The 6,000-nt window shown below is 41.0% G+C and overlaps 1 protein-coding gene across 1 annotated transcript in view; it reads right to left on the reverse strand.

Annotated features, from left to right (window-relative positions):
• The window catches only part of LOC119654448 (UNC93-like protein), a 110,912-nt gene extending 105,231 nt beyond the window's left edge, over positions 1-5,681 (reverse strand). The window contains exon 1 of the mRNA XM_038059850.1: positions 5,186-5,681. The gene's annotated coding sequence lies outside the window, so the exon portion shown is untranslated. The remainder of the gene's footprint in view (positions 1-5,185) is intronic.
• Between the last annotated feature and the right edge of the window lie 319 nt (positions 5,682-6,000).

The following is a 6,000-nucleotide window of genomic DNA, read 5'->3' on the forward strand; positions in this document are numbered from 1 at the left end:
CATTATCATTTGGAGGAACCTTATGTGAGGCAGTGAAGTAGTAGGTAAACAATTTACAGGCTTGGAATATATTAATTAATTAATAAGAGCACTAGGAGAGGATGAAAGATCATAGATGTCAACTCGGATAAGAAATATCTGTCCGAACGCCGGAAAGTACGAGAAGCTCCGGCGAGCTTTCCACTGGATATGTACACAACATCCCCTTGGTGGTGATATATCACATCACATAATATCACAAACGTCACTTTTCATTACCCTTACCTTCATCAATATAACACATTTCACTCGGCAACCGATATTACCAAATATCACCTATCTGGTTTTACGTAAGCCGAATTGTCGGTCTGATAAGCCTTCAGACTCATTACAGCCGGGTGCAACCTGTTACAGATTATTCGCTTCAGCATTTTGCTCATAGTGTCCAATAAATATGTAGGCCTGTAGGAAGATGGGAGAGGGGGGTTACAAGGTTTAGGCAACAACAACAACATACTTTGTCTTTTCCATATGTCGTGAATAATCCCATTAGCCAAGCTGCTTCAAAAAGCTCTATAAATATGTCTGATATGGATTTAATAACCAGCCTAAGGGCTTTATTTGGTATACCCGGCCCTGCGCTTGGTTGTCTCCCAGTCTGTTGCAAACCTCCAGTACTTCTTTCGCCGTTACTGGGGGTATTGCAGCCACATCTAAAAATCTCTGTAGACTACAACTGCTTGCGCTCTCCTGAAGGAACAAACGCCGAACAATTTTAAGTAGGAGATCGGGACACGTAATTTACGGAGCTGACTGACCTTTAAATTTTCCTATTAGAGCTCTGTAGGCACTTCCTCATGGGTATATACCCGCCTCCGCGCAAAGTTGTTTGAAGCAGTCAGTTTTTTCCGATCTTCCTTGTAAGCTCGCTTCTTCACCTACCAATTGCTCTATCTGTCTGTTAGGCCCGATTTATTCGGAAACAGCTGAGGCTATTCTTATGAAATTTTATGATCTATGAATCGCTTTACATATAGTAAGTAGCATTATTTTCTGTTGAGTTTAAAGGGGGCTCCCCATACAGGCGGTGTAAAATTATCTTTTCACATAATGTAGCGATGTGGGGTATCAAATGAAAGGGCTTGATTAAGACTTTTCGAAACTGATCATATTTCTGATATTAGATTAGATATAGGGGAGTAAGTGCTCAAAATGTATGCTTCGGATAGTGGAACAGTTTTCGTTCTCAGAACCTATCTAACCGAAAAATCTGAAAAATTAACAATTATAAAGTTATAACAAGTCAAAATTTCGCATTTAGGGCAATCGAGAAACGAACGCATGACCTCGTTTGTGGAATTCTTTATTATCTCAAAATTGCATTTTCAAATACTTCCAAAAAAGGGAAATAAAGATTGGCGATAAAAGTATCATTTTTTAGCAAGACTTTAGCTAAGGATATCCAGTGACACGTTAATGATAACTACATACAGCCATCATTAAACTTTAAACTTTGAAATCAGATACTGCATAAAAACGAATCGGTCCCAGGAAATATTTGAAAAATTGCCAACACGTTTAGTTTTGCAACAAAAGAAAAGAAGTCGGTAAACCGGAAGCTTGACGCTTCAGGTGTAAAAGGTTTTATGTTTCCCTATTTGAGGAGCATACCGCAGTTCTCCATTAGCTGATAGCAATGACTCGAGATATTTAAATTGTTCAGTGCAATCAGCTTCAGAAACCTGCCCAGAACTGAGCAAATTAAATATCTCGGGTCAATGCTATCAGCCAATGGAGAAGTGCGCTATAAAATTGCTTCACGCATTAATGCGTCCTGGATGAAGAGGCACTCAACAACTGGTGTTCTTTAATATCGACATATCAGCGAACGTCTCAAATCTAAAATTTACCGCAATCTCGTCCATCTGCCGCTCTCTAAAGCGTTCACCAGAATTCAGTTACCAAGATTGCTCTCAACATCGAAGTCAGCTACAATCCCCTCTGACAATCAGGTGAGAGTGAATAGTGAAGCCATCCACAACACAGCCCTCCTCAACACCTATAAGAGGGAAATGGATGCCGCAATAACCGCAGTCAACACTGATCTTGGAGACGAAGCATCAACAAATGATCTTCACAACCACCTGAAGGACGATATCATGAATTCGATAAGATAGCAGCGGAACGGGAGAGTCCTGCATACCGAGTAATGTTGTATTCTCAACGAACGGGGGCACGCGCAAATACTTATCACGAACTCCGTTGAGCGAAGAAGCGACTTCACAGACGGAAAAAGAAAACCTGGGAGAACCAACAAGTCTGTGAACTCGAAAAGTAAAGAGACCAATCGCACCAGGTATGCAAGCTTCACCCACAAGTCAGCAGGATGAAGCCACACCTCGATGCTCACCCTGCCGAGGGCGATGGGTTGAGTACTTTGATGAGCAACTAGAACATCTGCGAGTTGGAGGTTGCACCAACTGAAGACGACGGACAAATACTGCCTCCACCAAGTATAAGAGAAACAGTCCGCGCAATTCATCGGCTTTAAAATCATAAGTTGTCAAGAGCCGATGGAATTACAGCCAAATTAGTTAAATATGCAGGCGACCAGTCAGACCAAGTGGTTCATCAACTTGCGCTTAAGGTGTGGGGCAGCGAATAAATGCCTGGCGACTGGTAACGAGGCATTATCTGTCTCATACATAAAAAGGGAGATATCAGACAGTGCAGCAATTATAGAGGTATCACGTTGCTGAGTATCATCTATAAGATATTCTTCGTTATCTTGCTCGGCCGGATAGCCCCACACGCCCGGAACATCATTGACCCGTACCAAAGAGGCGTCCAGGCAAATCAGCAACAGATCAGATTTTCCTTCCGCGGCAAGAGATGGAAAAACTGTTGGAATATGGACATCAGTTACCACCATCTCTTCATCGACTTTAAAGTCGCCTATGATAGCATAGCCAGGGTAAAATTGTACACGACCATGAGAGAATTCGGTATTCCGACGAAATTAATAAGACTGACTAGGCTGACCCTGACCAATGGGCGAGGCCAGATAAAAGCAGCAGGATCACTCTCAAGACCATTCGACATCAACAACGGTCTACGACAAGGGGATGCCCTATCATGCGTCCTCTTTAACCTGGCCCTCGAGAAAGTGATCCGTGATGCTGAGGTAAATGCAAGAGGTACGATCCTCTTCAAGTCCACCCAACTACTGGCCTATGCTGACGATATCGACATCTTGGGAAGAACCACCCGAGACGTACAAACTGCCTTCATCCAGATCGAGCAGGCACTGATTGGCGCGAGATCTCGGGCTGCACATCAATGAAGGCAAGACAAAATATGTGGTGGCAACGTCAGCACCGAAGACGAATCAACCAACAACACAAAACCGCACTGGTCAAACACGAAGAAGAATAAGGATAGGAGAATACAACTTTGAGACCGTTGACAATTTCTCCTATCTAGGGTCGAAAATCACAACCGATAACAACTACGATGATGGAATCCGCACACGGTTGTTGTCAGCCAACAGAGCCTATTTCAGCTTACAAAGACTGTTCCGCCCGAAACGTCTCACCACAGGGTCAAAGCTCTTACTGTACAAGACTATGATCTTGCCAGTCCTCATGTATTCCTCGGAAACTTAGCAAGAACTCTTGGCAAGAAAAATCCGAAGAATTGTTAGCCCCCTACATGAGAATGGACGATTCCGTAGGCTACACAATGACGAAATCTATGAGCGATACCATGACCGTCCGGTTGTGGACAAAATCCGGCTCAATAGGTTACGGTGGGCGGGTCACTTAATCTGTATGGATGAGGATGATCCCACCCGGAAATTCTATAAGGACAATATCTATGGTAGGAAAAGAAGACGAGGCGGACCCTGCCTAAGATGGAGCGATGGCGTAGGGCAAATAGACAGCTTTTAGGGATATCGAATTGGTGGACCTTGACGCAAAACCGGGATGTCTGGAGTTCCTTATTAAGGCAGGCCTAGACCGGATACCGGTTGTTGTGCCGTTGATGATGATGATGAAGGGTTGTAACACCGGAGCACTGAGCAAAAAAAATGCTACCAAATTGTCAAAGCTTAAGGTTGAGCCAATCCCTCCATTACGCAGGACGATTATTAAGGCTGGTCGCAAATATGCCAAGGTTGATCGAGGACCCCATAACAAAGTAGACTACTCTCTAGGTTAGCGGGAGTTGTCCAAAGTAAGGTTCGCAATTCACCTTCAGTTACCGAAAAATATCGTAGAGAGTATGCTGAACCCCGAGAGGGTACAGACTAAAGACGGAAAGGCAATGACAACTATCCAAGAGAGGCAGAAGGAGGCTTGTCAGGGAAAGGAGCGAAAAGGAAGGATGAACTTAAGAAGGGGCATCAGATCAATTTTAATTCAGTCCCGCGGTTAATACTATCATATATGACATTCCCGCGAAAAAATGTAAATTCGTTCACAAATGATGGCGACGGAATACCCGGAATGATAAAACTGGGAGGCCCGGCATTTGTACGTGTGAAACCTAATTGTATTAAAGTCAGTTCACTGTATATCAGTCTGTCTGTCACACATACTTTTTTCTCAAATAGTTGGATCTACTGAGCTCAAATTTGGTGAGCATACTAAGTAAACTATGAGATCCCACGCATAAATAAATAAACCAAAATGTCAATATCATATTAAAATGAACAGTCGTGTATCCGCAGTTTCTCACACAAAAAATGATAAAATTTCCCATACATAAAGTATCGGCCTTCCCGCCTCTATCTAATTTTCATTTTTCGACCTATTACCCCCTTAAGAACGTAAGGCGTATTTGCATATAATTATGATTTTGTGATACATTGTTAAGACTATCTGATTGAATTTAAAAATAATCATCAGATCTTTCAAATGAAATACTGAATAACTCGTTTATCTAATAAAATAATAAACTTTTATTCGCATCTTTCTTATAAAATTCATTTATAGATGCAGTTTGCTCATTACGTTCATTTCTGTAAATAACACAATATTTTTCGCGAAGTATGTAAATGGGGCTCATCGTAAAGAACTCAATTATGATTGCAATAAATCCCTATGTGGGGCATAAAGTTTAGTTGACAACCTTACAATAAAAGATATTAACATAATCTGTCTCGGAAATAAAGATCAAACTTTGAAGGTCTAGCAATACTCACTTTGAATGGTTCAGAGATTTATGTTTGGAGGTCTTTCACGAACACTTTGGCAGTAGACTTATTGGAAATTTGGCACTGAATTATGGTCACTTTATTTCACTGCGATATCTTCGGAAGTCATACACTATTTCATGGTGGAATTAATTCAGTTATTTTGGGAAAATATGAAAAATTAAGCAATAAATATTCTAACGTCTCCACGGAACACCAAAGCAAGAAAACCAAATAACATAAAACACTCAAACAAATTTTATTAACTTTAATTCAATTAATTATTTTTGACCGCAAACACTGCAAACAATTGTTGCAATTGGAGAACGTTACAAAAGATTGACTTGAGTCAAGACAAAGTCACTTTGATCTGACTCGCTTAGCAGCCAATCTTGATTTGATACATTCATCTTTAAATGCCGGTACCTAAGCTACTACGGATACACTGTCTAGGAAAATCTTGTTTGGTGAACGTTAGATATGTGGAATTGGTTTTAAAACCTCATATCAGGTCAAGGTTAACCATTCGCAAGAAAATCTACTGATTTTCTGCTTTCCGGTTTGCCGTTATAAAGAAGTGATCAGAGCTTTATAATGGGTCCAGTTTTGAGCGGGAGTCCAATAACCTGTAGCTCGAATGGTAATTCAACAAGATACGAAACCGAAGGTGAATGCGCCAACTTACATACAGAGGTTCTGTGATGCAAAAGTTTAAAGTTCTTGACTTATATATAAATATGCATGTATAATAAGCTATAGATATGCACGGAATCTGAAGTATCTAGTATCTTTCATTTTGGATACATTTCGAATCTCATACAGAA

Source organism: Hermetia illucens, chromosome 4, assembly GCF_905115235.1.
Source record: "Hermetia illucens chromosome 4, iHerIll2.2.curated.20191125, whole genome shotgun sequence".
NCBI lineage: Eukaryota > Metazoa > Arthropoda > Insecta > Diptera > Stratiomyidae > Hermetia > Hermetia illucens.